Source organism: Artemia sp. Qi Xiang Cuo, chromosome 16 (genome assembly GCF_049724085.1).
Source record: "Artemia sp. Qi Xiang Cuo chromosome 16, ASM4972408v1, whole genome shotgun sequence".
NCBI lineage: Eukaryota > Metazoa > Arthropoda > Branchiopoda > Anostraca > Artemiidae > Artemia > Artemia sp. Qi Xiang Cuo.
Window position 1 is genome coordinate 25191200 of NC_142809.1, and position 12905 is coordinate 25204104.

At 34.1% G+C, this 12905-nt stretch overlaps 1 protein-coding gene across 1 annotated transcript in view; it reads left to right on the forward strand.

Moving 5' to 3' along the window:
• Positions 1–986: 986 nt before the first annotated feature.
• LOC148942709 (GPN-loop GTPase 2) overlaps positions 987–12905 on the forward strand; it is a 46417-nt gene continuing 34498 nt past the window's right edge. The window contains exon 1 of the mRNA XM_089102012.1: positions 987–1057. The gene's annotated coding sequence lies outside the window, so the exon portion shown is untranslated. The remainder of the gene's footprint in view (positions 1058–12905) is intronic.

Consider the following 12905-nt stretch of genomic DNA (forward strand, 5'->3'; position numbering starts at 1 on the left):
CAAGACAAAAATGTACTTGGTACTTAAGTACTGATAACTACACGAAAATTGTAAATAAGTATGTACTTAAAGTATTGTTCAAAAATGTCTTTAAGTATGTATTAAGTACTTGGAACTGTACTTAAGTGCATGTATTTGAGTACTGACCCAACACTGATTGCTTTGGGATCACATGACCCCTCACAGTTCTTTTGCTAAGGATTGTAAATTTTTTTGACTATATCATTGTTTAAACATAGGATTTATTATTGGGTTGTTGAAAAAGTGTTTTTCAAAGTTCATATACTTCGGCGTCACATCTGGAAGACTTTTTTTTCATATTTCGTTTAAACTATTGTCTTAATACTTTGTTCCCTCTTATGAAGTTTAAAAAAAATGCCAGTCCTAGTTTCCCAGAAAATAGACAGTTTTGACAAGCTATTAAGGGTTATAAGCAGATAAGAATGGCAAAAATGAGGAATAAACTAGTATTATTAGCATTAAGGACAATATTTTTCTCGTAAACTTTAGGGGGCTCACGTTGTAGTCCTTTATTTTGCTTTTTCCTACCGCTTTTGCTCAAATTTCAGGGTAAAATCAACCACTTAAAAAAAAATTGGGTAAGAAGTATTTACAAAAAAGTAATTTAAACTGATTAATATAGATAAAACTGAGTATTTTTGGCTAAAATTGTTACGACAGAGTCGCATCCTAAAAATCAAAATTCACCGCAGATTTTACCACATTTCAATAGGAAGAATATCAGAAATACTAAACTGCTTTATGATACCGGCCCAGTGGCAACAACGGTGGGAAGCAGAGTGGCAAGATTTGGCGTTTTTTGAGGCGGTTGCACATTTAATTTTTTTAATCAGCGCATTTTGAGGGGAAGAATGGTTCATTCAGAACAATTTTGCTACAAAAAAGAGCTTTCGGTACATTTTCACTTTTAGCTGGCGCAACCTTAGACCAAGCAGCTGGCAACACTAATGGTAAGTGCCAAGGCTGGAATGGAAATAATACAGAAAGAATTTATTGCACTTGAACAAAAACACAACCTGACCATTTGTCCCTATAGGTGAATTTTCACAGGTTAATCAGAAACCGTTTCTTGCCACCAGGCATGGGTCCATATTCAAATTTTTTAATATTACAGAAACACTCCTCTTTCAAACTGGGGACAGGCCAGGCTATTAACAACACAATTTGGCAAATAAATCTTCTTGGCTAAGCTAACGCAAAAATTAGATAGTAAAATAGAAGGTGTTCTAAATATTTTGCTGCTCATATTATTGACTTAGGAATAAATTGAACATAGGCTACCTCTAGATGACATTTTTAATGCTCTTTCTGAATAGCCTGTAATAATTAATCTCTTGCAAATTCAATTTTAAGACCTTTGAAGATAATAATAACATTCTATATTTTGGGATATAGGCCTAAAAATGGTTTAAAACATTTGAGTCAAACTTACTAGGCTATTTCATTGTAAATCGATTTTGTAAAAGTTGTAAAATTCACAAGCATTGATTTGTCAAGATTAAGTTGAACTTAAAGACTTTCATTTCAACTATATATAAAAAAAAATGGTAAAGTTCTACTTTAGCTACTTTTGGCTATCTTGAAAAGGGGTTAGGTTAGGAAAATGAAACTTTCAGGGATGGGTCTACAGGCTAAAGTATGGGTAAATTTTTTGTTATTCATATTATTGACTTATGAATAAAGTAAACATACCACTCAATGTCCTTTTTTATGCTTTTTCCAAATACAATAATCATTTTTGTCAGAAATGAATTTTAGCCCTACCCCTATATATACCAATTCAGGGTATTTATGTGCACATTAGGAGAGTGGGGGTAATTTTATTTCTGATGTAAATGAGAGGTAAGTTTAAACTTCCCCCTCCTAATTTGCAAATATATACCCTGAATTGGTATATATATATGGGTGGGGGCTAAAATTCATTTCCCACAAAAATGATTATTATATTTGTAAAGGGCATAAAAAAAGGCATCATGTGGTATGTTCACTTTATTCATAAGTCAATAACATGAGCTGCAAAAAATTTACAAAGTATGTCCCAGGAAGGTATTTTGAAGTACCTATCTCCACTCCTTCTCCCTCTTACAAGGGTCCTGACCTTTTATGACCTTTAAAAATATGTGTGGTATTGAAGTGAAACCTTGCAAAATAGATCTTCTGCTTAAATGAAGTACATCAAAATTGTTTTCAGTTTCACAACTTTGCTCAATCCCAATTTAGGCTTTAAGGTTTGAAAGTTTTAGGCTATAAGGTTCTGGGCATGAGAGGAGGGTTAGGTGCCCTACAATCACTTTTGACTATTAAAAAGGGCACTAGTCCTTTCAATTTCCAATTGAATGAGCTCTTTTTGAAGTTTTTAAAACAATGCTTTCTATAAAAACCTTATATCCCCCAAGGGCATAATTTAAAACCCTTGCCCTGAGGGGTGTGGGGGGCTTGTCATCCTCAAAGACCTAATTTCCAGAACTTTCAACTAGGTTGAACAAAATGGCTACATCTAAATTTTGATTGGATCTTTGGCTAAATGGTAGGCGTGAAAGGGGGTTTGGTTGCTCTCCAATCACTTTTGACTATTAAAAAGGGTATTAGCCATTTTAATTTCCAATTGAATGAGCCCTTCTTGAAGTTTCTACAACAATGCTTTCTATGAAAACCTTATATGGCCCCAGGGCATAACTTACAACCCTTGCCCTGAGGGCTCTGAGGGGGTTATCATCCTCTAAGACCTAATTTCCAGAACTTTCAACTATGTTGAACAAAATGGTGTCTCAAAATTTTGATTGGATGTGTTTAAGGAAAAGGTGGGCATGAACAGGGGGTCTATTGCCCTCTAATTACTTTTAAAAAGGACAATAGCCCTTTTCCAATTTTTCCAAATCCAAATTTCAAGGAATCTAGATTGTTTATTTGATTGTTCTAAGGAAAACAAAAAGCCTAGAGATAAGAAAAAAAAGAGGTTTATCCAGCCATTTCTGTTCAGATGTGAAGGCCCATCTGCCCTCTCACTGCTGACGTTTCATAGGCAGTACAATAGCACTGCCTAAGTAAAGAACAATGTTGGCACAATGTATTGTTTTTTTTTTATATACCATAAGAAAAAATAAGAAAAAAAGAGGTTTATCCAGCCATTTCTGTTCAGATGTGAAGGCCCATCTGCCCTCTCACTTCTTACATTTCATAGGCAGTACAATAGCACTGCCTAAGTAAAGAACAATGTTGGCACAATGTATTGTTGTTTTTTTTTCTAGACCAGGGCCCTTTGTATCAAAGGAGTTGTCATAGAAACTTTGAAAAGGGCTCATTCAATTGGAAATTGGAATGTTGACTGCCCTTTTTAATACTTGAAAGTGATTGGAAGGCAACTAACACCCCTTCCATGCCCACCATTTCCCCAAACACATCCAATCAAAATTTTGAGGTAGCCATTTTGTTCAATCTAGTGTATTTCTAGATAGAAATTATGTTTTTTGAGGAGTTTTGCCCTGGGGGCATATGAGGGTTTTATAGAAAGCTTTGCTGTAGAAACTTCAAAAAGGGCTCATTCAATTGGAAATTCAAAGGGTAGTGCCATTTTTAATAGTCAAAAGTAATTGGAGGGCAATAAACCCCCCTCTCACACCCACCTTTTCCCTAAACACATCCAATCAAAACTTTGAGATGTCTTTGAGGATGATAAACCCCCCACATCCCTCAGGGCAAGGATTGTAAATTATGCCCTGGGTGGATATAAGGTTTTTATAGAAAGCATTGTCATAAAAACTTCAAAAAGAGCTCATTCAATTAGAAATTGAAAGGACTAGTGCCCATTTTAATAGTCAAATGAAATTGAAGGCCAACTAACCTCCCTCTCATGTCCACTATTTCCCCAAACACATACAACCAAAATTTTGAGATAATCATTTTCAAAATGCATGGTTATCTCAAAATTCTGATTGGGTGCGTTTGGGGAAATCGTAGGCATGAGAGGGGGTTAGGTGCCCCTCAATCACTTTCCACTATTAAAAAGGGCATTAGCCCTTTCAATGTCCAATCAAATAAGCCCTTTTGAACTTTCTACAAATCACAATCTATCAAAATTTTGAGATAGCCATTTTGTTCAGCGTAGTTGAAAGTTCTGGAAATTGTGTCTTTGAGGAAGACAAACCCCCCAGAGACCCTAGGGCAAAGGTTGTAAGTTGTGCCCTGTGGGCATATAAGCTTTTTATGAGATAGTTTTGTCATAGAAACTTCAAAAAGGTCTCATTCAATCGGATATTGAGAGGGCTAGTGCCCTTTTTAATAGTCAAAAGGGATTGGAGGGCAACTAACCCCCCTCTCATGCCCACCATTTCCCCAAACACATCCAATAAAAATTCCAAGATAGCCATTTTGTTCAACATAGTTGAAAGTTCTGGAAATTAGGTCTTTGACAATGACACCCCCCCTCCCACAGCCCTCAGGGTTAAGGTTGTAAGTTATGCCCTGGGTGCGTATAATGTTTTCATAGAAAGGTTTGTCATAAAAATTTCAAAAAGGGCTCATTTGATTGGAAATTGAAAGGGCTATTGCCCTTTTTAATAGTCGAAAGTAATTTGAGGGAAATCCCCCCCCCCCCACGCCCATCATTTCCCCAAACATTTCCGATCAACATTTTGATATGGCCATTTTGTTCAACCTAGTTGAAAGGTCTGGAAACCATGTCTTTGAGGATGACAACCCTCCCCAATAGCCCTCAGGACAAGGGTTGTAAGTTATGCCCTTGGGCATATAAGGTTTTTACATAATGTTTTGTTGTAGATTCTACAATGTAGAAGCTTCAAAAGGGACTCATTCGATTGGAAATTGAGAAGACTAGCGCCTTTTTTATTAGTAGAAAGTGATCAGAGAGCAAATCCCCCCCCCCCCCCACGCCCATCATTTCCCCAAACACTTCTAATCAAAACTTTGAGGTAACCATTTTCTTCAGCTTATCAGAGTGGTCTGGAAATTATGTCTTTGAGGATAACAAAACCCCCAGCCCTCAGCGTAAGGGTTATAAGTTATGCCCTGGGGACATATAATGTTTTTATAGAAAGGATGGTCATATAAACTTCGGAGGGGGCTCATGTGTGTGGGGGGTGGGGTGGGAGATCACCCTCCCCCCACACACATGTTGTATTGTCCCGAAATGCATCTAATAGCAATTTTTAGATAGCCATTCTATTCAAAATAGTCTAAATATCATATAACAAGGCTTTTGGGATTGAAACAAAACCCAGAGATTAGGGACAAGGGCTGTAAGCTTTTCCCAGGGAGTATTTCAGGCTTTTATGGAATGGATGGTTGTTTAACTTTAGAAGAGGCTTAGTCGTTCTCCCTGAAAAAGACTATGTCAATATAAAACGAACAGAAATTAATTAAAAAAATACTTTTTCAACAAAATGAGTTTTAAAAAAAAGTGAATAACTCCATTAAACCAAAATGAACAAAAATAGAATCAAATCATCTACCAAGAATACAACTACCACAAATCAGTATCAATAAATAAATGAAACCCAAAACAAACAGGAATTTAAATAAATAACAGAGTCAAACTCAAAACAAGCAGAAATTAATATGAGCAGGGTTCCAAACCCCAAGCTTACTAAAAGCCAGAATATAATTTGTACTTTACTGAAAAAAATTCTTTTAAATGTTTTCACTTTTCTAAGTTTAAAAAATCAAAAGTTAATTAAGATTTTAAGGAATAAATATCAGCATGTGTACATTAAACTGACAATGCAGATTTTTTTCAGTAAACTCATTTGAATATTTTTCAGTAAAGTATAAATTATATTCTGGCTTTTAGAAAGCTTGGGGTTTAGAACCCTACTCATTTTAATTTCTGTTTTTTTTGGGGGGGGTTTCATTTATTTATTGATAGGCTACTGATTTGTGGTAGTTGTATTCTTGGTAGATGATTTGATTCTATTTTTGTTCATTTTGGTTTAATGGAGTTCTTTACTTTTTTTAAAAACCTATTTTTTTGAATTTTTTTTTAATTAGTTACTAGAAAAGCAGGTATGTTGTTAGGCTTACTTTATTTACCCAGTACCATTAAAGGACTGTAGAAAACTAAATACTTTGGTTAAAAAATTACTAATTGACGTTTAAAAAGTATTATTTGGAATAAGATGGATTTAAAAGGAAAAATAATGGCTAAAAAATAATGTTGTAGAATATTACAAGCAAATTGAGAGTCATAAGTGTATTTATTGATTAGATCATGTTTATTTCATGCCTATTTTCTGTTTTTAGGTTCTCTTTGTTGTAATTACAGATTAAAAAAAACAACTTTATGCTTAAAATATATATTGTTTTCAGGCAAGATCAAATTTATGCTCCAATTTTTAAAGACTTGGAGTGGTGCCAGCCCTTATCTTGTCTTTTTCAAATCTAACTTGATTATTCATTTTGATATTTTTTTTTTATGTTTTATTTATTCATCAATAGTAATTTGTGTTCGTTTTGAGTTTTATTTATTATTTGGTTTTTATTTTTGTTTGTTTTTGGTCTGAATGCTGCTTACCTTTTTTTTATTTTTTTTTTTACAAAACCTTTTATAATCCATGTGATTTGATGTGGATTGGCAAACTAGCCATTTCTATTAAGACTTAAGAACAATTTATTATTCCTAACCTACAATTTTTCTATAAGAATTTTCCTTTTTTTAAATTATTTTCAGATAAATGCTAAATTTTTTTTTTGTAAACATACATATTAACTGAGAGGATCAGGCTATCCATGAAGTTATTTCAGGAGGGTCTTAGTTGCCAAAATTGAGGAAATACGTCAGTAAAATTGGTAAACTAATAGGAATTTGTACACCTTGTGAGGATCCAGGTTCATAAGACATCCTGCATATGTAGCCCACTCGCAGCCGCATGGGATGTATACCACCTAACAAAATTAATGGAAATATTCAATGTTAATCAGTCAACTCACTTTGACTAGATGCCATCAAGAATAGCATCCTTTCATACTTTCTAAGACATTTTGTAAGGGATTTTGCACCCTGTTTTGTTTGTATTCCATTCAGTATGAAAAACCCATTAGAAAACTATCTGTAATGCCTAAACTATTCATTGAATCTTACACCTCATTTTATCTTCCCTTTATTCCTGCCTCCAGTTGCTTTAAGAAAGGCCTAGTGGTGTTTTAGTTGCTAATAAATCAGCAGATGATTGATGATTAAAAGGAAAATTTAAATGACAAAATTTAATGGGTGAATGCAAAATATAGGCATACATGTTTTTCTCCATAAACAAATCTTTTCCTGGTATGCCAATCAGAAAAACATTAGAAAACGAACAAGTTTGAAAACAAACAAATGAAATTTCTTTTTCTGATGCAAAAATAAGAAAAATTAATAAGAAACGAAGGTTATAAATTAAATTTCGAGGATGTTTAAAATTTAAATAACTCAGAAAATTAGACTTTATGAGAGGAGGGCTTTCACACCCCTCAGCCCCTCCCTAAGCATAGATGAAAAACAATAATGGAATAGCAATTATAATAGGGATTAGTATTAAATCAGGATGAATCAGAATTGGAAATAATTTCAGCATAATCCGGTCACTAGCTTGAACTCAACCTTCAGCCTCTATTTCTGGCTGTAATGTTTTTCAGTTATGTTATGTGTTCAGTTTGTTATTTGTGAAACTCTTTGGCTTAGGCCATAGGCACGAAAATCTTTCATTCCCCTCACCTTCCCTTTTTTGGGTTGGACCTATGTCACTATCAGGGATTTGCTGTGTTTTCTTCTAAAGTTTTCAGTTAAATATGCTTGCAAGCATTGAAATTAACATTTTTATTCTAGGAATATAACCTTAATAAACATTACTAATTCAGATTCGTTTGGAGAAATTGTCAGTGTTGCAGCTGAAAAGGTTCCTGACTCCAACGATAGTGGAGTAACATTTGACTCTAGGTAGGATAGCAATATGCTTTGTTTAGTTCTGTATATGTTTTAATATAAACACCATGGCATATATGCACATAAGGTACCTAAGAAAGGAACAGTATAAGGTTAAATTGGAACACCAACTCCAAAAATGGCAGTTTGTTTTAACTACCTCCAGTACATCTTACGTTTACTTAGACACTATTATATTTTTGTTTAATTTGTTCTCTAGACATTGCTACTGGTTTTCGTTTTTTTTTTTTTTTTTTTTTTTTTTTTTTTTTTTTTTTTTAAGAAAAAAAAAAATATGTAAACCAAATATTTCTTTTCGTAAAAAAATAAACCTGGAACTAAAGAACAATATCTTGATTGAAACACTGAATTAGAAACGAGTAATCTTAAGTCAAACTAGAACAGTAATTCAAACATATATATATCGAATTGCAATTTACTATCGCTTGGTTTGAAAAATCTTTAAATTTAATGACCTTAAGGTTACATAAGTAGTGTTGTATTTTGATTTTTTTTTTTTTTTTTTTAGACATTAATTTGTCTGGTGTTTTTCCTTGTTTTTCTTGAAGGTTATTTTGGAAAAATTCCCTCTTATTATGCAATATAAGCTAGTCTTTTACATATTAAGTATTAGTGTTTTGATGCCTCTAGTTAAAGTACCAAAGACATCAAAATGAAAACATTTTCGCTCCCTGACCCCATCTTAGGTCTATTAATTCCTGAAATTTTCCATGTCCTGTTTACAGAAAAAACCGATAGTCAAATATTTCAATAATCGGTTGGGAATGCAAGCGTTTACTATTTAACAAATGAAAGAATGAATGCATTTAATACCCATCAATGAAAAAAAAACAGATGGAGCACAAAAAAGAAAAACGAAACAAAAAAGCACAGGACTAATTCATATAAAAAAAAAAAAAAACAATCAGAAACAAATACTGACTGCTGTTAAAATTTACTGAGAAAAGTAATGTCTTTCAAATCACAAGAAAACAATATTTTATTGATATGTCAATAGTCAACTAAAGGGAAAAACACAACAAAATAGGATAGCCTAATTGGTCTTTATGAAAATATGGTCCTGTAGGTAATTCAATTAACTAATAATTTGAAGCTTTCAATTTCGGAGAATTCTAATAATAAACATATTAAGGCATACCTTAGATTTTTGCTGCTCAATGATAGATACATTTCTTTTTAATTCTTATTTGGAAATAAGATATTAGGGTTATATTCTTGCATAGTTTCAATCATTCAGTCACTTTTTTTCTTTCTACACAGTTTACTGTCAATGAATGGCAATATCTGTCTCATACCATAGCAATCAGGAAAGTTACAACTTCTAGAGTTAGCCTACATGATGATATTTTTGCTCATTTTCTGTTGGTCTTTGAGACTTCTTTATTTTTAAACTTGGCCCTGCTAAGTGTTAAAACTGAATGCCGGCATCGAACATCTTTTGCATGAGCAGTAAAGTTCCTGGGTTCTCCCAATTTTGTAAGACGCATATGGTTGTGCAAGTTTCCACTTAAACAATTTAAAAAAAAATTAAATTTCGTTTTTAGTGTCCTTGGTATACTTCAATTTTTGTTTACAATATGCTTCTACACTTCAACTTTACTGAGGAAGCAAAATAATTTCATTCAATTTAAAACATTTTTATTTGGTGTCCCCTATGATTTGGTCCAAAATGTTCTTCTAATTCTGGTTTACGCTGGAATTTACGCTTCAAAATTAAAGCTTAATTGTTTTGTCTAGTTCATTGCTGCTTAAAAAAAAGATAGTATCAAAATACAACTTCTTTGTAGAAGTATTTTAATGCTACCTCCCGTTTTGGTTTGGAAACTGCCCAACAACTAAGTATCCGGATCCAGTAACTTGTCTTCTAAGATTGGACTCTACCTACGTAAATTGTAATTGTTAAGACGAAGATAAAGTTACGCTATCTGCGAGGTTTAGCTTTAATTTTGAGCCATTTGTATGAACTGAACCAAAAAAAAAACAAGTTTTTTCAACTGAAAGTAAAGAGCAACATTAAAACTGAAAACGAACAGAAATTATTATGTATATGAGGGGATTGACCCCTCCTCAACACCTCGCTCTTTATGCTAAAGTTTTTTAGTACTTAATGAAGCTTCTTATTGTTCTAATCAAAAGACCATTGTGTTTCAGGAGTTGTTCTTAAAGAATAGGGACAAAATTCAAACTTTAGTGTTAAGAACGAGGTGTTGAGGAGGGGCCAACTCCACTCATATATGTAATAATTTCTGTTTATTTTAAGTTTTATTGTTGCCCATTACTTTTCAGTTGAACAAACTTGTTTCTTTATATTTAATTTTTGATAGTTTTTTTTTTAATAATGCCAGGAAATTTGGCTCCATCTCCACAGAAAAATCCCCCCTTTCCACGGAAATATCCACTAGACAAGCAAATTCTGATGAAAATTCAACTGGAGAATTGTCCTTAACATCTCCACGCGTAAAATTGAGTCGTCAAAGAGGAAGCAAGACAAATAAAAAGAATTTCGTATAGGAATTCTGGCAAATTCCCCCAGTGTAAAATTTCCCCTGGAAAGTTCATCCCCGGAAACTTCCCTCCACATTGGAAAACTCCCACCGTGGAAAAACACCCCAGCAGAAATCCCCCCCCCCAAATCTCCCTTGCGTTTGAAGAAAGCAAGACAAATCAAAAGAATTTCGTATAGGAATTCTGGTAAAATTTGTAAAATTCCCACTGTAAAATTTCTCCTGAAAGGTTCACCCCCTGGAACCCCCCCACCCCACATGGAAAATTACCATCTTGAAAAAACGCCCCTGTAGAACCCCCCCCCCCTTCCTCCCATCAGAGAAACATATGCAGACTTTCAAATAACAAATGCTATACATAAACAATTGCCAAATTTTTCAATTTAAAGACCTTTTCCCTGGGGCTGTGAGGGGTCATGTTATCTCCCAAGGCATATATTGGGTCTTTAAACTATGCTGAACAATATGGCTATCTCCAAAATTTTGATTGGACGATTTGGGGAGAAAAGGGCATGGGGGGAGGTTGCCCTCCAATCTTTTTGGCCACTTAAAAAGGATACTGGAACTTTTAACTGTTATTCGAATGATCCCTCTCCCGATATTCGAGGGCCACTAAGCAGATATGATCACCCCTGGGGGAAAAAATAAACACGCATCCGTTATCTTTCTTCTGGCAAAAAATACAAAATTCCGCATTTTTGCAGATAGTTGCTTGAAACCTCTACAGTAGGGTGTTTCCCCCCTTCTTCGAAAAATCTGCAAATTTTCTCAGACTCTCAGCCTTTGATGGGTAACACTAAGCTTAATGGAACCTATGTATTTGGAATCAAAATAATAAGTCGATTCTTTTGATGTATTTATTGGTACAAAAATCCCGTTTTTAGAGTTTTGGTTACTATTGAGCTGCAGCGTTCCTTACTTACAGTTCGTTACCACGAACAGTTTGATGGCTGCACACCTATACACAAGAGTGGAGCGGGGGGGGGGGTAAACTCCCTACTCAAGGTCTGTTAGAAGGACTTCTTCTCTTCCAGTGAAAATTTAAATCTTTTGTAAATAATTATTTCTTGTTGTTCTTTAAAACGAAATAAGCTTTAGTAGCTCCTGGATGAGCCTCCAAAATGTTTTTTTTTTTATCGTTTACGATTATTTAAAACAATTATGTTTTTGATCATTTCAGTTTTCAGATTAGTCATTCGAAGTTACTTTTTTGTTCTGTGGAAAGTTACTTTGTCATTGTTGAACGAGGAGGGGATTTATACACCACACCTCTGCCGGTATTGGAGAAATCTCAAATGCCACCAGAGTAATCTGGCGGTACCCCAGAGCCGAGCGTAACTCCCAAGCGCCAAGGATTTCTACGTGTTCCGTCTTTGGCGGTTTGCACAACTGTCAGGGTTCTTTGACAAGTGTACTTTCCCCGTGGTATAAAAGTGCCACACTATTTGGCCCCGGGCACCATAAAGATTAAACCCTTCATTTCGCCTTTCTTTCCCTCGAGGAAAGATCTGTTGCTTAGTATAGGATTCGCTTCCTATACCAAGCCAATCTAATCTCAGCCTCTCTCTAGGCTTCAGATCTAAAAAGAAGTCAAAAAGAAGTCAAATCAAAAAGAAGTCAAAGGTATAAAGGAAAAGAAATCTTACTATATTCATTCTGAACTCTGTACAAGAACTAAAACCAAAAACTCTTAGAATTAATGAAGACACTTTTTGCCACGCCTCCGTGCATGCACCTCTGACCAAAGGCAATGAATGGCCAAATCAAATTAAATTACCCAGTATCATAGGAAACTTTTCGGGCTCTAAATTTAAGCTATATGAGTCATCACTCGTCTGTATTTTTCTGGCTTAGAAAAACTAGTGAAATCTTTCAGGACGTCACATGGTAAGAGCTTGGCTCAAGGTTTAAACATTAGAATTGAAGATAAAATAAGTTAAGTTTACGAAAAGGGCATTTTTTTGATAAATAGAGCCAAAGGTCCCAACAGTCATAATTTAGTGAAATTCAATAAATTAATGTCTGTTATTTGTTATCTGTTATTTGTAACGCTCTTGTTTTTTTTTTTAACTTTTGTATTTAATTCATACCTGAAAACTGTGATTTTCTTGGGTTTTTCTTTTGGTTATTTTGAAATTATGAAGTTTTCAGAGCAGTACAATGTTTTTGCCCTTGTCTCCACGTTGAACCGTGAAAATAACTAGTTGAACTGGAAAACGCTTTTTGTCCATTACATTAACGTAAAGTAGTTGGAAGGGAAAATACTGCAAAGGAATTTGTCAATTATTTTACCATGGCAAGACTTTCAAATTTACTCAAATTAATTTGTTCTGTTTCGGTTTACACATAACTTATTCATCAACACCAGGACCTTCGAAAATGAATACAATGAATAAATGCAAATAATATTTATGTTTAGGTTTTTATATAATAGTGTTAGGTTTTTA